Source organism: Arachis ipaensis, chromosome B9 (assembly GCF_059453495.1).
Source record: "Arachis ipaensis isolate K30076 ecotype BB chromosome B9, ASM5945349v1, whole genome shotgun sequence".
Taxonomy (NCBI): domain Eukaryota; kingdom Viridiplantae; phylum Streptophyta; class Magnoliopsida; order Fabales; family Fabaceae; genus Arachis; species Arachis ipaensis.
Window position 1 is genome coordinate 45,632,400 of NC_142444.1, and position 22,696 is coordinate 45,655,095.

At 35.8% G+C, this 22,696-nt stretch overlaps 2 long non-coding RNA genes across 8 annotated transcripts; one reads left to right on the forward strand and one right to left on the reverse strand.

The window, feature by feature from the left end:
• The first annotated feature begins 2,116 nt into the window (after positions 1–2,116).
• LOC110267297 (uncharacterized) lies at positions 2,117–13,958 on the forward strand. 7 transcript variants are annotated; one of them, XR_015899462.1, is made up of 6 exons: positions 2,117–2,566; positions 2,804–2,833; positions 2,999–3,070; positions 3,183–3,507; positions 6,252–6,415; positions 13,043–13,958. It is a non-coding gene; the product is annotated as an uncharacterized LOC110267297 (long non-coding RNA). The 7 variants fall into 7 exon arrangements; XR_015899461.1 differs by lacking the exon at positions 13,043–13,958 and adding an exon at positions 6,622–9,320 and having other exon boundaries at positions 2,120–2,566; XR_015899466.1 differs by lacking the exons at positions 6,252–6,415; positions 13,043–13,958 and adding an exon at positions 5,269–5,749.
• Positions 13,959–19,344: 5,386 nt separating this feature from the next.
• LOC148544518 (uncharacterized) lies at positions 19,345–22,687 on the reverse strand. The gene is made up of 4 exons (XR_015899108.1): positions 22,184–22,687; positions 21,186–21,800; positions 20,005–20,078; positions 19,345–19,892 (listed from the first exon to the last, which is right to left on the reverse strand). It is a non-coding gene; the product is annotated as an uncharacterized LOC148544518 (long non-coding RNA).
• Between the last annotated feature and the right edge of the window lie 9 nt (positions 22,688–22,696).

Here is a 22,696-nt window from a genome sequence, read left to right on the forward strand (position 1 = left end):
TGTGGATTAGTCCTTAGCCTGTCGGGTTGAGGGATATCGTGAGCAATCAAAAAATAAATTTAGATCTTCTAAATTTTGAATTTTCACTTTAGAGGGTAAAGTGTGATCTCTCACTTTTGAATGATTTTTCTCTCATATTTTCTCTTGGTCCCACCTATGAAATAAATGGTGAGCGATTACACTTTACCTACTAAAGTGAAATTCAAAATTTAGAGAATCTAAATCCCAAAAAAATAACACATTATAATAATATACATTTATCGATTTATATTTTTATTAAATAAATACATAATTTATATTTATTACATTTAATTTATATTATAATAATAAAAACATATTCTTTATTTATTATATAACATCCATAAATTCATCCACATTATTTTTATACTTAATAGATTTTTATAATTAATATTATTCAATTCTAAATTATATATTATTGTATATTTTAAATTATTTTACGTGTTTACCAATAAATCGTGATTTTAAATTGTTTTAGTATCTTTTTAAAGACATTATACATTTAAATCCCCGCATAATTTTTTAAATTATTGTCCTCGGTAATTTAAAAATTTGTTTTATATTTTTTTAAAGTAAAATAATTTATTCTAACATATTAACCACACATTAAAATTTTTGTTCTCAGAGTTACTATTTACTCTAATTTTATACATTTCTGGAGTTAGTCAGATTATTTTTCCATGAATAAATTAATCTGTAGATAACTTTAGTATTGTTGCGATATGAATGTCCAATCAAATTGATTTTAAGCAATGCAATATTAACTCTGAGTGGTGTTTTATTTTTTCAGAATAGACTCTATATTAATGTAATTTAAAAAATAGAATCTTGAGTAAGTATAAATAGGACAAAAATTTGAGAGAATACGAACACAATTAATTAAAATCTTTTTTATCTTTTATACTGCTAATACTTAATACACTCTTCTCTTTCTCTCTCTTTTATATATATATATATATATATATAATTTCTATTACATTGAAATATTAATTGCGGTGAATATTAATATTAGAATCTCTTACTTCTATTTTTTTATTTTATATTTATCATATTTTAGTTATTTATTTTACAACAAGCATCAATTATACTAACAACTACAATTCATACTCATAGGAAATAGACATGAAAACATGCGTTATCTGACCTATGTCAATTTCATAATTATTAAATCTAAGACTAACTCATTATCTAATAAAAAGTTTTTATGTTTGTTTATCGTTTAAATGGATTATTCTAATTTGAAGCTTGTTTAAAGTAATCACTAAAATAATATATAAGTCATAATATTATATACTAATATAAAAATTATTATTCAAATATTAAAAACCTATTAAGCAATAATTTTGTATAAAGAGTGGGGGGTTTAATTCTACCTGGTATTAGAAGTATTTAAATTTAAACTAATTTAAATTAAATTGTCCATCTAATTTAATTCAAATCGAAAATTGATTAAAATCACATTAATTTAAATTTGATTGGATTCTATTTTTGTAAACTACATGAATCGAATCAAATTTCAAATCTATTTTGCAAACCGAACAAATCCAATTCAAACCACGTAATGTATTATAATATTATTATTTTATTATTATATTTATAATTTTAATTTATTATACATTTTTATATTATTCATATATTATTATTATTTAATAAATATTTTATGTTTAAAATAAAATTTATTTATTTATTTTAACTAATTTATAATTTTATTTCTATTGTTATGTTATTATTTTTTTTAAAAAATATTGTTAAAACTTACTATTTTATTATTGGTTATTTAAAATTTAATATTAAAATTTATTATGTATATTTAATTTTTTTAGTTTAAAAAACTGCAAATTCAATTTAATTTAAACCGTTTGAAATTGGATCGAATTGGATCAGCATTTTTTTTAAAAATCATCCCATCTAAATTGCACTATAATTAAAATTAGTATTCGAAAATCGCATAAATTTTTTACCCAAAATCAATTAAAACTGCACCCCAAATAACCCAACCTCATATCTCAATTTTTTTTAAAAAAAATAAAAAAGAAAAGCGAAAGGGAAAGTGAACGGAAAAAAGAAAGAAGCTCTTTCTGTCTTATACCACTACTTCGTCACACACACAGACAAACTCGTTCCGTCGCTCTCTCTTTCTCTCTCGCGATCTAGCTTCCAAACCCTACCACTTAACCTCTTCAACCCCCGTTTTCCTCCTTCAAGTTTGTATATCTCCCAAACCAATCTCTACGATCCCCATCCGAAATCCTAACCGTAGCTACTCGAACTCGTCATCTGAGAGCACAGCGACGGCGATGACGTGGGTTAGTTCAGCCGGTGGAATCTTCTCTCTGTGGTCTGCTTCGTCGAACTTCATGCCGCGCTAGCTTTCTAGAAATGGCGACGTCGAACCCTTTCCATTTGCGAGGTGACGACGCTGAGGTCTCCTCACGGCAAATCGCCGCGGCGGCAGCAACGTCTCCACTCAAGAAGGGTTCAGCTGCGGCGGCTCAGCAGCAGCAGCAAACTCAGTTGGCTTCTAAGCCTGTTCCTCCTGCTCAGGCTGGTGAGCATTCTATTTTGATTGATTCATTCGTTTATACATTTTTTCATTTCTCTTTTTGTGTTGTTTGATTTAATTTTTACCACATTCTTTTTGCTATATCTCTCTAGTGCTATCAGGTTAGGGTTTAGAGAGATGAGTATCGATTTCTAGGAGAGATTTGTGGGAGTGACTGAAAGATGTTTAGCTTTACAAGTTCAATTTCTCTCTTCTTTCTGATTCTCTGGTCTGATGATGTAGGTGGTGAAGATCTTCGATTAGATATCAGAGGTTAGTAGGGTTTAGATTGATTTAAGATTTCTCATGTATCATAGAAATTGTAGGCATTAGATTGAAATTGGTTTTCTATTATGTAATTCATATTAGTTTTGAATAATTTTTATTTTTTTTAACTCTGTCTTCATGAAGAGAGATTGTTTTTCGATTTTCTATTAGATGGAAAGGAAAAAGCAAGAGGATACAGTGAAGAGGGTGCAACAACAGGATAAACATTTTAAGCGTGTTAAGGTAAGCGTTATTGGGTTTCCTTCTCACTTATCAGAGAATATATTCGGTTAAAATTTATTTATCATCAGAAAATGAGAAGAATTTGATGAATAATATTCTCTTACCTTTATAGTAAGGTCTTCAGATGATCATGGACCCTGGAAGGAGGCAGATCATCGACACCTACATTGATGGTGTAGCTGCAGGCCTGCAGCTGCTAGGAAGTGCGATGTTGGGGAAGAAGAGGAGAGTTACGAGATCGGTTGCAGTGAGGTGGACCACAAAGGCAGCAGTAGCAGCGGGACATGGGGGTGTGGCATCATGCTCTGGTATCCCAGCTACCATTGCGACGGCCAGAGACGGTAGTCCTGGATACCACGGTTTTGATGATAAGAAGAAAACAGAGAGGGTCGCTTGTTCAGGGGCACTGGGGCAGTAGTTCAGAGATTCAAATCTAGGTACAGTTTTTCTCAATACTTCAGAGGCTAATCATATTCAAGATATGCACACTCTATAAACACATTTTAAGCAACATGCTTTGAATTTTGACTTTTTTATATTTTTACTGTATTTATTATTTAAAAAAGACTTAAACTTTCAATTTTAAGCAACCTTAAATTCTTAACAGATATCTTGTGCTTTAAAATTTATATTTATCAATCAAATGAGTTATTATTATTATTATTTGTGTATGTAATAAATGGTAGTCATTTTTAAGTACATATAACAAATCCAAAAATCCATTCAATTTACCTTTCAATTTAGCTTTTTTGGGTGTCAAAATTGGTGGAAAATGTTGCTACATATATTTTGATCTGTTTTCTTACAATTCTTTCTTTTGTTCTTTCTCTGCTTTTTTGGTTATTATTTTGTTTGTCTTGAATGTTCAATTTCAAATTTCCATTTCATTGCTGCGATAATCATAATTTTCTCATCTATTTCTAGCTCATTGTGTTGTTTTCTTATAAAATTTGTTTTAGTATTTGGCCTCTGTTTTTTTTTTCAATCTTTTCATCTCATTTCAATATGAGAACTACCATGGATATGATAAATAAGATTAATCCTAAAATTACCTATCTTTGGCTGGGAATTTCATATTCTGGAGTTCATTGCAGTAGAGTGGATGTAGGAGATAGATGAGTAAATACTGCACCATATGCTTTTGACACTAAAAGATTGTCAATATCCTTTATGGCTAGCTCTTTTTCCAAAATGAACCAATTATATGCATTACTAGTTGTTCCTCTCCCCTTAAATCTCATCTTTTTTACTTACTAAGTTTTGCATCATCATTTGATAATAATATGAACTCATATCAATTCCAAAAAGTATTTAAATTTTGAAGTATGCATTTAAGTTTATATATCCACTATCATGCTAAAATTTGGGTTTCATGTTAACCTACGACTAAGCAATATATAATTCAATTAGGGGGTATCATTGATATGTTTGTTGCTTTTATGCAATGAACAGAAGAGTCAAAATAGTAAAAAATATGCGTCTGAAGTTGCTTGTGATATGTTTTGGGGGATTTGACCAGCTTCTATGGATGTCCAAAATGTGTGGTACAGAGCCAGAGAGTGTACACCATCTTTTCTTCGGTTGTGATATAGCATTGAGTCTTTGGAGTGATGTACTATATAATATGGGTCTGCACCAAAGTTCTGAAAATCGGATCGGTCATCAAACCGCTCTAGTCACTGGTTCACTGGTTCACTGGTCTAACCAGTCTAACCGTTGGTTCAACCGGAAAATTATTTTAGAATAGAATAATAAATAAATTATAAATAAACATCTAAAATATAATTATAGTCTAATATAAATCTTAAAATATCTTAGAAATTTAAAACACTACATAAAATATCATCAATCAAATATATATGATCTTATCAAAATTCAAACTCAAAAGTTAAATAGTAAAAAAACATATCTAAATATAAAATCCCAACATCCTGATTTATCAATCATCAAAATCCGCAAGAACTTGTTGCAAATCTACTTCGGTGGATTATCTCTACCTTCATCCCCCCTCTTGAGCAGAAGAATCAAGAGATGTAACATAAAGACTGCTACTACCACCGCCACTTTGATATAAATCAGTATCAATTTCACCTAATAAAATACACATGTTATCATTATTACATTATAAACTAACATTCTAATAAATTATTAAAAAATAAATATACTATACTCACTCAATAATTCATCCACATTACTAGGAAGATCAGGCTCTTTTCTCTACAACTTCTTCAGTCACCCAAAAATGAACCAGACTCTGCACTGAACATGGCCATGATGAGCTAAGAAATGCTTCAAGTCATGGATTGCGGCACCAATTCCAACGAGGTATAAGCAGTGGTGGGTGTCGATCTTCTTTGCAAGCACATGGTGTATTTGGAAGCATAGAAACTGCAAAATGTTTCAAAGCAAAAGTCTAAATACAGAGGTCGTGAAATAGGAGATAAAGTATTGGAGCCAAGCTTGGGTGTCAAATAAAGAAGCGTGCAGGAGAGGAAAATTTGATATCCAATGATATAACGGATTTGAGGAGTGGATGAAATAAGTACATATGCTTTGTCTTATTCTAGTTATTAAAAACAATCGTACACTAATCACTTTTCCAATTAAATTTAAACAGAAAAAGTTAAAATCGTAATAATTAGATGTGATTTATCATATCTTAAGCAAATTTTAAATTTATTTTTGTGTACACCAATTTTATCCAACCGAAACTCCATGGATAGATATATTTGACTATTAAAAGAAAAAAATAAAAGTGTTATTAATTACGTTGTATGAGATGAATGGAAATTTTAAGGTGAAAAGTATTTACCGCTTCGTTTATTAGTATCAATCTTTAATACATATTGTATTTTAATTTCGTAGAATAAAGGATCAAAATTATGTGGAAAAGGTAGATTTTTCTTATGTCATCTACAAGTTAGGTAATTTCTATGTAAGTTTTTTAAAAAAAAAGGTAAAAAAGATAAAATTATTTACAAAAGATAATATCTTTTAACTTTTAAAAAATAAATATAAAAATGAATAAATAAAGAATTTTATTTAAATTAAAACAAAAAAAGATATACAAAATCTTATGCTTTATAAATGGAAAGACGATACTTCTTAATCTTGTGTCAACAGAATATTAATAGTGTTACTGCTGAACACGGTTGGTTAAAGCTCTCTTGATTGAACACAGCTGCGAGAAAGAGAAGATGGAAGATAATAATAAAGATATCAATAATTGGCTCGCAGTGACAAGGTCCAGGAATGGGAAGTGGTGGTACAGTGCTTTTAGCAATGTCACTGCTTGGTTGGAGCTCAAGTGCTTGGATTTCCCTATGCCATGTCTCAACTTGGATGGTTTGTGTATTCCTTTCATCCATCTCCCTCATCAATTAACTTTATTTTTCTAATTAAGATTTTCTTTTTTAATATAAGATTCAGCTATCATGTATCCTAAAAGCACACCTGAACATTACTACTAATAAAAATTTATAATTTTCTTTAATAAATATATTAAAAATTTAACTTTACATGTTTTTTTATAAAAATTTTCTTTCTCTTAGGGTCTGCATCACGGTTTTGGTGCGTACATGGATATGCACGTTATACATGATTGAGATGCACGAGGCTGAGTTTGGGGAGAGGTTTGATAGGTACCAAGAATTAGGGCAATATGCCTTTGGGGAGAAGCTAGGGTTATGGATTGTATTGTAAGGTCCTACATCGGTTGGGAAGGGGAACGAAACATGCCTTATAAGGTTGTGGATACCTCTCCCAAGTATGACGCGTTTTGACGAGTGAGTGTGGGGGCTTGGCTATCATCCCAATCGTCAAAAGCAAAACCGTGAGGCTGTGTGCCGCAGCGGACAATATTGTGCTAGTGGGTGGTCTGGGCTGTTACAAGATGGTATCAGAGCCGGAACCCGGATCGATGTGCCAGCAAGGGCGCTGGGCTCCCTTAGGGTGGTGGATTGTAAGGTCCCACGTCGGTTGGGGAAGGGAACGAAGCATGCCTTATAAGGGTGTGGATACCTCTCCCTAGCATGACGCATTTTGACGAGTGAGTATGGGGGGCTTTGGCTATCATTCCTATCGTCAAAGGCAAAACCGTGAGGCCTTGTGTGCCAAAGCAGACAATATCGTGCTAGCGGGTAGTCTGGACTGTTACAGATGGTATCAGAGCTGGAGCCTGGATCGATGTGCCAGCGAGGGCGCTGGGCTCCCTTAGGGGGTGGATTGTAAGGTCCTACATCGGTTGGGGAGGGGAACAAAACATGCCTTATAAGGGTGTGGATACCTCTCCCTAGTATGACGTATTTTGACGAGTGAGTGTGGGGGGCTTGGCTATCATCCCTATCATCAAAGGCAAAACCGTGAGGCTTTGTGTGTCGCAGCGGACAATATCGTGCTAGCGGGTGGTTTGGGCTGTTACAAAATGGTATCAGAGCCGGAGCCCGGATCGATGTGTCAGTGAGGGCGCTGGGCTCCCTTAGGGAGGTGGATTGTATGGTCCTACATTGATTGGGGAGGGGAACAAAACATGCTTTATAAGGGTGTGGATACCTCTCCCTAGCATGACGTATTTTGACGAGTGAGTGTGGGGGGCTTGGCTATCATCCCTATCATCAAAGGCAAAACCGTGAGGCTTTGTGTTCCTCAACGGACAATATCGTGCTAGGAGATGGTCTGGGCTGTTACAAGATGGTATCAGAGTCGGAGCCCGGATCGATGTGCTAGCGAGGGCGCTGGGCTCCCTTAGGGGGTGGATTGTAAGGTCCTACATCGGTTGGGGAGGAAAACGAAACATGCCTTATAAGGGTGTGGATACCTCTACCTAGCATGACGCGTTTTGACGAGTGAATGTGGGGGCTTGGCTATCATCCCTATCATCCTCTGCGTAGACTATAGACAACTCAACAAAATCACAGTGAAGAATAAGTATCTCCTCCTAAGAATAGATGAATTAATGGACCAACTACAAGGTGCAACGGTGTTCTCTAAAATTGACTTGAGATCAGGGTATCATCAAATAAGGGTAAGAGATGAAGACATTCTAAAGACGGCTTTTTGAACAAGATACGGGCACTACGAGTTTACAGTAATGTCTTTTGGCTTGACCAATGCCCCCACCGTCTTTATGGACTACATGAATAGAATTTTTTGACCTTACCTTGATAGTTTTGTGGTGGTATTCATAGATGATATTTTGATTTTCTCCAAGACAGAAGAAGAACATAAGGAGCACTTGCGTGTGATACTGGGGACCCTTCGAGAGAAAAAGTTGTATGCGAAACTATCCAAGTGTGAGTTTTGGATGAAGGAGGTTGATGCACCACTATTTCGTGCTACATTCTGTACTTCATTGAGTGAATTTTATCCACTATTCTCACACTTATTCATAGAAATTGCATGGTTTTACATTTTTCCTTCCTGATTTTGTGCTATGATTGAAAACATGCTTCTTTGGCTTTATATTTGCTAATATTAATCCTCCCTTTATACCATTCGATGTCGTGATATGTGTGTTAAGTGATTTCAGGGTTTATAGGGCAGGAATGGCTTAGAGGATGGAAAGGAAGCATGCAAAAGTGGAAGAAATACAAGAAACTGAAGGAACTGCTAAAGCTGTCCAGCCTAACCTGCTGGTACTAAATCGACCATAACTTGAGCTACAAAGGTCCAAATGAAGCGGTTTTAGTTGCATTGGAAAGCTAACATTCGGGGCTTCGCAACGATATATAATTTGCCATTATTGCTTTCGAAGATAGGTGACGCGCATGAGTGGATTACGCGCACATGTGACCTAGCAAAAACTCAATCCGCGCGAACGCGTGGACGACGCTCACGCGTGACTTTGCCGCGTGCTGGACGTACCAGAAATCGTTGGGGGCAATTTCTGGGCTGTTTTTGACATAATTTTTGGCTCAGAAAACACAGATTAGAGGCTATAAAGTGGGGGAATCAATCAATTCATAAAATACAACATTCATTATTCACAATTTTAGGTTTTAGATGTAGTTTTCTAGAGAGAGAGGCTCTCTCCTCTCTCTTAGGTTTTAGGATTTAGGATTTGTCTTAATTTTAGGATTGCTTCTTCTCAATTCCAGGTTCTATGTTTTTTTAATTTAGTTTCTCTTCTACTTTTATTTATTCTAATGCTTTCACTTGTTAATTACTTATGTTGCCAAATTGGCTTATGAACTTTTCATGTTAGATTTGAATTTATGTTTAAATGCAATTTGAGGTATTTCAGATTTATAATTATTTTCTTCTATTTATAATATAAATAATTTAGATTTTTTTCCTTTTGGCTTTGGTTAAGTAATTGGTGACACTTGAGTTGTCAAACTCAGCGGTTGATTGAAAATTGGGAATTGCTGATTGATTTAGATCCCTCTAAAGCTAGTCTTTCCATAGGAGTTGACTAGGACTTGAGGAATCAAGTTAATTAGTCCACTTGACTTTCCTTTATTTAGTAAGGGCTAACTAAGTGGGAGCAATAAATAATGCTCATCACACCTGATAAGGATAACTAGGATGAGATTTTCTGTTCTCATACCTTGCCAAGAGTTTTCTTAATTATTAATTTATTTTTCTTGCCAATTAAATTACTTGTTACTTATTTCAAAAAAAAAAATATACCTTTTCCATAACCAATAATAAAACACACCTCCCAGCAATTTCTTGAGAGACGACCCGAGGTTTAAATACTTTGGTTATAATTTTATTGGGTTTTGTTACTTGTGACAACCAAAGTTTTTTTACGAAAGGATTCTCTGTTGGTTTAGAAACTATACTTACAACGTGATTATTTTTATAAAATTCTTTACTAGCAAGAATCTAATCGTCAAAATGGCACCGTTGTCGAGGAGTTGCAAACGTGTGCCTTATTATTGGTTATTGTAAATATTTGCTTTTTCGTTTCTTTGTTAGTGTTTCTAGTTTTAGGAGTTTATCTTCATTAATTTTATTAGTTTTTATTTTCTTTAGCTGCTATGAATTCTCACCCCTCTGGTTTCAAGTTTGGTTCGAATGTTGTTGTAAGGAATGAAAGCTATAATGAGAACAGGCATCAAGGTTGGAAGAATCAAAGATAGGAGGACCCACAAGGATTTGATCAATACTCTTGCCAACAACCCCCTCCAATGCGCTATAACCAACAACTATTCTGTGATGCATACCAAGACAATAGTTATGGTGGACCCCCTCGTGACAAACCACCTCTACCAAATTACTATGGTCAAGAGCATTCTGAGTTGCGTACCAAGATGATAGATATGGTGGACCCCCTTGTAGTTACTAGCAAGCTCCATCATATGCCAATGAACCACCTCCTCAACATAGCTTTGAACCACTATACTCACAAGCCACCTACAACCATTCACCTCCATATGACCCTAAACCTTATCCACCCCAATTCCAATCCAATTACTCCCAAGAACCACCACTTCCATATGCACCATGTCCATATCCATCGACCCAAGAATCACAGGCTCGCCTCAAGGAAACAGTAGATCAATTTCATGCAACCCTTCATCAACTAGAACAAGCAATAAATCAATTAGCTCCCCAACGTTCGGACACTCAAGGAACCCCCATGACTTCATGTGGAGAATCTAATGAAGAATGTAGCATGAAGGAGACACTAGAAACTCCGGTGGACAGTAGCATGACTTTGTATTGGAACAATTGGAGGAAGCTGTAATCGTTAAAGAGGAAGAAGTGGTCGAAGACTTAGGAGATGCGGAACGTCCATGGGAAAGCCCAGTCTTAGAACCCCCTTCTAAGGAGTTTGAATTTGATGTTGAGGAGGGTGTACAACCTCCAAGGCATATCATGGTTGAAAACTTTGAAGGGGATGATCAAGAGATGGATTCAATCATTGATGAATTCTTATCTACATTTGAATTCTCTCCCATTGGACTTGACATGGAGATTAAAGAAGAAGAAGCACAACCTCTCATGCCCTTGGTGAACAATGAAGAAAAGATTAAATTGGAAGAAAGCTACCAAGAGGAAGAGGTTGAAGTTGAAGAGGCTTGCAAAGAGGTGGAAGTTGTCAAGGAAAAGCTCAAGGGAATGGAGCTGGAAATCACCGTGCCAAAGTTGTTGGAGACCTCTCCCCCAAAGCCATCACCATCCATTCCTTCATTCAAGTGGGTAAATCTTTCATCTCTAAGCTTAATTAGCCCACTTGAATATGCTTTGCTTGAGACGGATGGGCAACTTAGAGCTCTTTGTGGCTATAAGAGTAAGAGGGAGATGGTTAGTGGTAAGAATTGTCATGCAAGGTTCAATATGGTTGCATGCTCCAAATTGAAGTATAAGGGTTAGTATAATTCTCAATTGAATGGGTCTAGGAAATTATTTGGATGTCTCCGTGAGAATTTCGACTATTCACCACCCAAGTGGAAAAATGATGATCAACAAGAAGACGGGTGCAAAAGCAAGGTTTGGGACTCCAGAATTCATTCTGGCAATCAACACTCTTGGGACCTTGTCACTTGCTTTAACTTGCTTGAAGGATTTATGCAACTAGTGTGGGATCCCGGAGGATATTGGAATTGCAAACATTGGTGGGGATTCCTAGATGAGTTCAAGCACAAGCCACCATAACAGGGAGCTCATCAAATGTCCAACTTAAGGACTTTAACTAAAAGTGCTAAGTGGGAGACAACCCACCATGGTATGATTGTTCCTTTTTATTCCTGGTTTTATTTTATTTTTTCACAAGTTTTTCATTCATAATTTCTGCATATTCATCTGCATGCTGCATTCTGCATTCTACATTAAAAAAAGAAGCACATTCCACGCGTGCACGTGAATCACGCGCACGCGTCACATGCGACGCTAAACCTTACAGAAAGTTGCGCGGGAGCATGGCTGGAGGCGTGCTTTAGGCACAAACACGTCCACGCGTGCGCGTCAATTACAAAATCAGCCTTCCACGCGTACGCGTCACCCACACGTACACGTGACCCTACAAATCGGCGTAAAAAGGTGTTAGGCCGAAATTTGTGCTGGCCCGAGGCGGGCACTGTGCCCAAGGCACAAAATCACCCACGCGTTCGCGTCCCTGACGCGTACGCGTCATTTTCAAATTTTGCACACTCACGTGTACGCGTCAATGACGCGCACGCGTCAATGACGCGCACGCGTCATTTGAAATTTTGGCATACACCCCAAGACAAACAGAGAGTTGTGCGCGCGCAAGGATGCTTTTGCGCGAGTAGCACAAACACGGTCACGCGTACGCGTGACCGACGTCCACGCGTCACCATCCAAATTTTGCGACCCACGCAAACGCGTACGCGTGCGCGTCACTAGCACAACGCCACTAGATCCCTACGCCGCCACTTCTATTATCTTTTCTTTTCTAATCCTTATTTCTTTCTTCTTTCTTTCTCTTCTTTCTTCTTTATTATCCATTCTTTTTCTCCTTCTGTTCTCTCCTTTCTCCTTCTTTCCTCCTCCCTTCTTTCTTTCTTTTTTTCTTCATCTCTTCAACTTCTCATCTTTCTTCACTTTCATTCTATTTTTACTTAATTTATTTGCATACTTTCATTCATTACATTTTAATTTTTTGCATATTTTTATTTTCTTTTCTAAGTTTATTATTTTTTTTTTCTTTTGGTGTTAAATGTCCTTATTCAACTGTTACATCTTTTCTCGCATTACTCTGGTGCTTCATGACTTGTTCTGTTCTGATTGGGTGATTTTATTTCAGTCAATGCTAATCTTTTATGATACTTGTATTCCTTTTGCATTGACATGAGTTTATATTGTCTTTCATTACCCACACTCCTCTCCTTTGTTGAAAATTTTGCACCACTGGTATGCCATGTGCTTCTATTATTTTCTCACTTGCATGTTGTAGCTACCATGTAATTGAGACCCCATTATTTGGCATTAACCCACCCATACTTTATTTATTTTCTTCTCTTTATTCCTGGGTTACTTTTTATCTTTTTCCTCTTCTTTTAGGATGGCCACCGAGGAAGGAAAACGGAAAACCTTTACATGGGAGACAAACAAGTCCATCTACACAATCCTTGGAGAAAAGCGTCAGTTGGAGCCACCCATCCACTTGCACATCTTAGCATGCACCGAGGACGGTGCAATCTTTAAGTGTGGGGAGGTCGATACCGATCTCCATGGGTTAGTTATTTTCTTCTCAACACCAATGTCTTACTTTATTTGTTAGTTCATTGTTGCATTTGCATGTTTGTTTAATTTTATGCATATTCTACTTGGTTAAAATAATAAGTTCTTTTTAAGACCCTATTTTTGAATAATTTCACTAATTTAAATAAAAAATTTTTGTGTTAAATTTGTTTGAAGATTGTAAATTGGAACATGAATTATAGCAAAAGAACACACAACCCGTGAGATTTGAGTTTAATTACATGGTTATATTATTTAACCATAATATTTTATTCTTATGTGTTTCCTTCTCTATAATTGCAGACTTACTTTGTTCCATTCTATTTGTCCACTATTTAGTGTATTTACATGCTTGCATATGATTGAGGCCATTACTTGTTTTTGCTCACTTATCCCAAACAGCCTACTCTTTTATGTCACCCTTGTTAGCCACCTTGAGCCTTTTTATCTCCTTTGTTCTATATTTTACCACATCACTAGCCTTAAGCAGAAAAAAAAATTAAATACCCCAATTGAATCTTTGGTTAGCTTAAGATAGTGTGTTAACTAAGTGTGGGGAAACTGTGGGTACTTGGGTTAATGAAAGTGTACAGTTTTTAAATGATAAAATATTGAGAATTTGGGTACCTACTCATGTGAAAACAGAAAAATCAAATATCCATGTGCATTGATATGTTATGGTTTGCTTTTATATATATAAAAAAAACAAACAAAAAAAAAGAAAAAAAGAAAAAAATATATATTTCCAGCATAAATAAATAAATAAGTAATTAAATAAGGAGACAAAATTACTCCAATGTTAAGTTAATAAAAAATCAATGCATATGTGATAAAATTAAAGAAAAGTTGATACATGAGTATGATATGCAAAAATGAGAATTTTGGGTAGTTAGGCATGATTTTAGAAGTACATAGAGTGTGTGTATAGGTGAAGAGTTTAGGTTAATTAAAGATTCATATTATAGCTCACTTGGCCATACATATATCCTCACCTTTACCTTAGCCCCATTACAACCCTGAAAAGACCTCATGATGTTTGCATTGGTACACTAAATATTTGTTGATTGGTTAGTTGAAGAACAAAGTTTTAGAAAGCATGACTAGAGAAGAGTAGAGTGATTAACCCCATACACTTGAGTGATTAGAGTGCATATACACCATCAGTGAGGGTTCAATGCTTGATTCTATGTTCCCTGCTTTCATGAGCTGTCTTTTTACAAGTTTACTTGTCTTTATTATGTGATTTAAATTAGTGGAGTCTGATTTATTTTTGTCTTGAAGAACTTGTTTACTTTTAACCAAGTAGGCAACAACATTTTACATTTAGTTGCATTCATATAGATAGTTTACATTTCATAAGTTTTACCATTCCTCTTCACTCTTATAGTTTCTCTTGAGCTTAGCATGAGGACATGCTAATGTTTAAGTGTGGAGAGATTTGATGGACCACTATTTCGTGCTACATTCTGTACTTCATTGAGTGGATTTTATCCACTATTCTCACACTTATTCATAGAAATTGCATGGTTTTATATTTTTCCTTCCTGATTTTGTGCTATGATTGAAAACATGCTTCTTTGGCCTTATATTTGCTAATATTAATCCTCCTTTTATACCATTCGATACCGTGATATGTGTGTTAAGTGATTTTAGGGTTTATAGGGTAGGAATGGTTTAGAGGATGGAAATGAAGCATGCAAAAGTGGAAGGAATACAAGAAACTGAAGGAACTGCTAAAACTGTCCAGCCTGACCTTCTGGTACTAAATCGACCATAACTTGAGCTACAGAGGTCCAAATGAGGCGGTTCTAGTTGCGTTGGAAAGCTAACATCCAAGGCCTCACAACGATATATAATTTACCATAGCTTCCTCGAAGATAGGTGACATGAACGCGTGACCTGGCAAAAACTCAATCTGCGCGAACGCGTGGACGACGCTCACGCGTGACTTTGCCGCGTGCTGGACGTACCAGAAATTGCTAGGGGAGATTTCTAGGCTATTTTTGACCCAGTTTTTGGCCCAGAAAACATAGATTAGAGGATATAAAGTGGGAGAATCAATCAATTCATAAAATACAACATTCATTATTCACAATTTTAGGTTTTAGATGTAGTTTTCTAGAGAGAGAGGCTCTCTCCTCTCTCTTAGGTTTTAGAATTTAGGATTTGTCTTAATTTTATGATTGCTTCTTCTCAATTTCAGGTTCTATGTTTCTTTAATTTAGTTTCTCTTCTACTTTTATTTATGAGTAAAGTATCGTTTTTGTCCCCAACGTTTGGGGTAAGTCATATTTGTGTCCCTAACATTTAAATCGTCCTATTTGTATCCTTAACGTTTATAAAAGTGATTCAATGTTATCCTACTATCAATTATACTAACAAATCAGATTATATTTTTCAATTATTCTCACTTGGATGTATTCATTCTCAATTAGGTCTCACTTGGATGTGTTCGATTTTAATATTATACCCACTATTTGTGTTTAGATTCAATTATGTCCCTAGAAAAGTGAATTATGTAAATGTTGTAGGAATTAGTTTCAACATTTGATGAGCTATTTTTCGGAGTATATCATCGATTCTATCCCAGACATTTGTATTCTAACTTCAAGAAAAGATTTTTAAAACTCAAACTAGAGGGCTCATGATGTGTAATTGACGGCATGATAACATTGAATCACTTTTACAAATGTTAGGGATACAAATAGGACAATTTAAACGTTAGGAATACAAATAGGATTTACCCCAAACGTTGGGGACAAAAACGATACTTTACTCTTTATTTATTCTAATGCTTTCACTTGTTAATTACTTATGTTGCCAAATTGGCTTATGAACTCTTCATGTTAGATTTGAATTTATGTTTAAATGCAATTTGAGGTATTTCAGATTTATAATTGCTTTCTTCTATTTATAATATAAATAATTTAGATTTTTTTCCTTTTGGCTTTGGTTAAGTAATTGGTGACACTTGAGTTGTCAAACTCAGCAGTTGATTGAAAATTGGGAATTGCTGATTGATTTGGATCTCTCTAAAACTAGTCTTTCCATAGGAGTTGACTAGGACTTGAGGAATCAAGTTAATTAGTCCACTTGACTTTCCTTTATTTAGTAAAAGTTAACTAAGTGGGAGCAATAAACAATGCTCATCACACCTGATAAGGATAACTAGGATGGGATTTCCCATTCTCATACCTTGCCAAGAGTTTTCTTAATTATTAATTTATTTTTCTTGCCAATTAAATTACTTGTTCCTTATTTCAAAAACCCCAAAATATACCTTTTTCATAACCAATAATAAAACACACTTCCCAACAATTCCTTGAGAGACGACCCGAGGTTTAAATACTTCTGTTATAAATTTTATTGGGTTTTGTTACTTGTGACAACTAAAGTTTTTGTACGAAAGGATTCTCTGTTGGTTTAGAAACTATACTTACAACGTGATTATTTTTATAAAATTCTTTACTAGCAAGAAATCAATTTGTCAGAGGTACAGTTTCTTGGACATATGGTTTCCGGTAACGGAATATCAGTAGATCCAAGTAAGATAGACTCTGTACTAAACTGGGAAAGACCGATGTCGGTAATAGAAATAAGGAGTTTTTTAGGATTGGCGGGCTACTATAAAAGGTTCATAAGAGGGTTTTCCTAACTAGCCCTGCTGTTAACTCGCTTAACCAGGAAGGATACCCTGTCTATTTGGACGCCAGATTGCAAAAGAAGCTTCCAAGAGTGAAAATGTCACTTGACATCCGCCCCAGTACTAGCCTTACCTAACCCCGACATGGCTTTTGAAGTTTAGTGCGATGCCTCAGGACAGGGATTGGGTTGCGTACTAATGCAATGCAAGAAGGTAGTGGCGTATGCGTCAAGGCAACTAAAGACCCATGAAGCCAACATCCTACTCACGACCTTGAACTAGCCGTGATAGTATTTGCACTAAAGACATGGAGGCATCACTTGTATAGAGTTGGGTTTCAAGTATTCTCCGACCATAAGAGCTTAAAGTACCTGTTTGACCAGAAAGAACTCAACATGCGACAAAGGAGATGGATGGAGTTTCTTAAAGACTATGACTTTGTTCTAAACTACCACCTGGGGAAGGCTAACTTGGTGGCTGACGCTCTGAGTCAGAAGGTACTCAAGGCATCATGGCTGATGATAAAAGAGGCAGAGTTAATAAAGAATTTCAGAGACATGAACTTACAAGTCACCCTTGCTCCAGAAAGCATACGTTTAAGCCACCTAACAATGGCAAGTCAATTCAAGGAGCAAATAACTAAGGCGCAGAGCTCCGACTCCAACTTCCAAGAAACCCTACGCCTTGTCAAAAGAAGGAAAATTGAAAGGCTTCACCGAAGGAGAGGACAAGGTATGGAGATACCAAGGTCGAATCTGTGTCCCAAGGAGAGGTGATCTTCAAAACAAGATTTCGGAAGAAGCCCATAAAGGAGATTTTACCATTCATCCTGGCATGACAAAGATGTACCATGATTTGAAGAGAATGTTCTGGTGGCCAGGGATGAAAAAGGATTTGGCTACGGTCGTGAATAAATGTCTGGTTTGTCAGAAGGTAAAAATCGAGCACCAGAAACCATCGGGGGTATTGCAACCCCTTGGCATTCCAGAATGGAAGTGGGAGGACATATCAATGGAGTTTCGGTGAGATAAAATTAGTGTACACAAAAATAAATTTAAAATTTGCTTAAGATATCATAAATTCCATCTAAATTATTACGATTTTAACTTTTTCTGTTTAAATTTAATTGGAGGAGTGATTTGTGTACGATTGTTTTTAATAACCACAATAAGACAAAGCATATGTACCTATTTCATCCACTCCTCAAGTCCATTATATCATTGAATTTCAAATTTTCCTCTCTTGCACTCTTCTTTATTCGACACCCAAGCTTGGCTCCTGCACTCTCCTATTTCACGACTTTTGTATTTAGATTTTTGCTTTGAAACATTTTGCAGTTTCTATGCTTCCAAATACACCATGTGCTTGCAAAGAAGTTCGACACCCACCGCTACTTACCTCGTTGGAAGTGCAAACCCATATTATATAGTACATCGCCCCAAAGACTCAATGCTACATCACAATCAAAGAAAAGATGGCGTACATTCTCTAGCTCTTTACCACACATTTTGGACATCCATAAAAGCTGCTAAAATCCCGCAAAACATATGACAAGCAACTTTAGAAGCATATTTGTTACTATTTTGACACTTTTGTTCATCGCATAAAAGCAAAACATATCAGTGGTGCCTTCAAATTGAATTATATATTGCTTAGTCGCATGGTTAACAGAAACCCAAATTTTAGCATGATAGTGGATATATAAACTTAAATGCATACTTCAAAATTTAAATACTTTTTGGAACGGATATGAGTTCATATTATTATCAAATGATGATGCAAGACTTAGTAAGGAAAAAGGATGAGATTTAAGGGGAGCGGGACAACTGGTAATGCATATAATTGGTTCATTTTGGAAAAAGAGCTCACCATAAAGGATCTTGAGGATCCTTTAGTGTCAAAAGCATATGGTGCAGTATTTACTCATCTATCTCCTACATCCACTCCACTGCAATGAACTCTAGAATATGAAATCCCCAGCCAAAGATAGGTAATTTTAGGATTATTCTTATTTATCATACCCATGGTAGTTCTCATAATGAAATAGGATGAAAAAGTTGAAAAAAAAGAGGCCAAATACTAAAACAGATTTTATAAGAAAACAACACAATGAGTTAGAAAGAGATGAAAAAACTTTGACTCACAGTAATGAAATGGAAATTTGAAATTGATCATTTCGGACAAACAGAATAAAAACCAAAAAAGCAGAGAAAGAACAAAAGAAAGAATTGTAAGAAAACAGATCAAAATATATGTAGCAACATTTTTCACCAATTTTGACACCTAAAAGAGCTAAATTGAAAGGTAAATTAAATGGATTTTAGGATTTGTTATTTACGCAACCCAATTCAATAACTTCAATCAGTGTCAATATCATTATAGTATATAGCAAGAATGGAAATTCTATTATGTGTACTTAAAAATGACTACCATTTATTATGTACACAAATAATAATAATAATAATAATAATAATAATAATAATAATAATAATAATAACTCATTTGATTGATAAATATAAATTTTAAAGCACAAGATATCTGTTAAGAATTTAAGATTGCTTATAATTAAAAGTTTAAGTCTTTTTTAAATAATAAATACATTAAAATTAAAAAAAATAGTCAAAATTCAGAGCATGGTGTTTACAATGAGTTTATAGAGCATGCATATCTTGAATATGATTAGCCCCTGAAGTACTAAGAAAAATTGTACCTAGATTTGAATCTCTGAACTACTGCCACAGTTCCCCTGAACCAGCGACCCTCTCTGTTTTCTGCTTATCATCAAAATCGTGGTATCCATGACTACCGTATCTAGCTGTCGCAATGGTAACTGGGATACCAGAGCTTGATGCCACACACCCATCTCCTGCTGCCACTGCTGCCTTTGTGGTCCACCTCACTGCAACCGATCTCATAACTCTCCTCTTCTTCTCCAACGTCGCACTTCCTAGCAGCTGCAGCTACTCCATCAATGTAGGTGTCAATGATCTGCCTCCTTTCAGGGTCCATGATCATCCGAAGATCTTACTATAATGGTAAGAGAATATTATTAATCAAATTCTTCTCATTTTCTGATGATAAATAAATTTTAACCGAATATATTCTCTGAGAAGTGAAAAGGAAACCCAATAACTCTTACCTTAACACGCTTTTAAAATGTTTCTCCTGTTGTTGGACCCTCTTCACTGTATCCTCTTGTTTTTTCCTTTCCATCTAACAGAAAATCAAAAAACAATCTCTCTTCATGAAGATGGAGTTCAAAAAAAATAATTAAAATTATTCAAAACTACTATGAGTTACATAATAGAAAACCAAATTCAATCTAATGCCTACAATTTCTAGGATACATGAGAAATCATAAATCAATCTAAACCCTACTAACCTCCGATATCTAATCGAAGATCTTCACCACCTACATCATCAGATCATAGAATCAGAAGGAAGAGAGAAATAGAACTTGTAAAGCTAAACATCTTTTAGTCACTCCCACAAATCTCTCCCAGAAATCGATACTCATTTCTCTAAACCCTAACCTAATAGCATGTAATGAGTAAAATATAGGCCAAGGCCCAATTAGGATAGTTTTATTAGTATTTGAATTACTATAAATAGATATAGTAGAAAGGTAATTGAAAAATCATGAATTGAGTAATGAATATAGTTCTTTTTCTGGAATTTCTTTTATGGAATTATCTCTCTCCCTCTTAATTCTCTCTAAATTTCCTCTGATTGATTAATTCTTCTCTATTCCTAAATCATCCCCCTTACATTGGTGCTTTCATTGACCATCATTTTTCCATTTTCATGGTGGTTTGGCGATTTCACCTCCAATGGAGCAAATTGGAAGTGTGGCTGAATATTTTACTGCCTTTTTGTGTTGTGTTCAAAGAGTAAATTTGAATGATGCTGAAATATTGAAGACATTTATCAATGGATTGGAAACTTATATCCATAGAGAAATTATCTTTGATGATCCTAAAACTATTCGTGATGCTTTTTATTTGGCAAAGTATTATGAAGAACGCTGGAGCAATCCATTTTTAGAAATTTCAAAGCCAAAATTATTAGCTCAGCACCAGATCCAAAAAAGTTCATCAACAAAAATTTCCTATCAATTACTGTATCAAAGTCTAGAATCAGCATTTCAAGCAAAAATTCAAATCCAGAATTCCATCGTAGACACCACAGAAAAACCATCGACAGAACACAAAATCAGAAATTCAGAAGCACAATCATCAATCGAAACTCAAGATCAAGCGAAATTACAGACTGCGGATATAGATATTACATCCTCAAGAATTCAATTATCTGATTCAATACCTCATCAACAGTTTTCAGCATCAACAACAGCAGTTCCATATCTGCAAAGGGAGCTTCAGATTCAAGAAACGACCTCCCTGAATGCTGGACCGCGACCTCTGAACACCAACGATTGTACATGGTGGGAAACAGCACCTATTGCGGAGGACGATGACGTCCACGTTGACAGAACCGCTCAGAGCAGCGGTGGCAGGCTAAGCATGGCCAACAGTGGCGCCGAGGACGGCGCCGTCTCGAAGGGGAAGGTGGATGACACAGATCTATTGGATCGGGAGCCGACACCAAAGCCGCCTTGTAGGTTTCCGAACGCGGTGGTCAGAGGCAGAGCAGCTGCAAGAAAGCCCGCACCAGAACCAAGACCGTAAAAGACGAACAACGCAGTGGTAGCAAGCGGCGCCTCTGCGAAGGGAAAGCTCGCGATGACCCGAGTTGACGAAGCGGCGAAGGTTAGAAGAGGCGTTCTGTTCCGTTTTGTTCCCTCAATCGTGGCCAAGCCACCACCACTCACGGTGGCGGTTTTTCCATGGAATCGCGAGCATAGATGGAGCACAGAGAAGAAGCGGGACAAGGTGTTGTCTCCATGGGTGGCGATGGACCAAGCAGCAGCACAGGAGCCTACCCAGGCAAAGCAGACGGCGGAGAATTAATCAATGTAAGGGGTATGATTTAGGAATAGAGAAGAATTAATCAATCAGAGGGAATTTAGAGAGAATTAAGAGGGAGAGAGATAATTCCATAAAAGGAATTCTAGAAAAAGAACTATATTCATACTCAATTCATGATTTTCCAATTACCTTTCTACTATATCTATTTATTGTAATTCAAATACTAATAAAACTATTCTAATTGGGCTTTGGCCTATATTTTATTCATTACATAGCACTAGAGAGATATAGTAGAAAAAATGTGACAAATAGTAAAAAATTAAATCAAACAACACAAAAAGAGAAATGAAAAAAAGGTATAAACGAATGAATCAATCAAAATAGAATGCTCACCAGCCTGAGCAGGAGGGAGAGGCTTAGAAGCCAACTACGTTTGCTGCTGCTGCTGCTGAGCCGTCGCAGCTGAACCCTTCTTGAGTGGAGACGCCGATGCCTCCGCAGCGATTTGCCGTGAGGGTTCCTCGGCGTTGTCACCTCGCAAATGGAAGGATCGGATTCGACTCGCCATTTCTAGAAAGCTGGCGCCACATGAAGTTCGATGAAGCAGATCAGAGAGAGAAGATTCTACCGGCTGAACTAACCCGCGTAGCTATGGATAGGATTTCGGATGGGGATCGTAGCGATTGGTGATCTTAGAACAATGGAGAAAGAAATTGGTGAAGATTGAAGAGACATATATAAACTGGAAGGAGGAAAGAGGGGTTGAAGAGGTAGGTTTTGGGAACTAGATTGCGAGAGAGAAAGAGAGAGTGACGTATGGAGTGTGTGACGAAGTACTGCGATAAGGCAGAGAGAGCTGCTTCCTTTTCTCCGTTCACTTTCCCTTTCGGTTTTCTTTTTTATTTA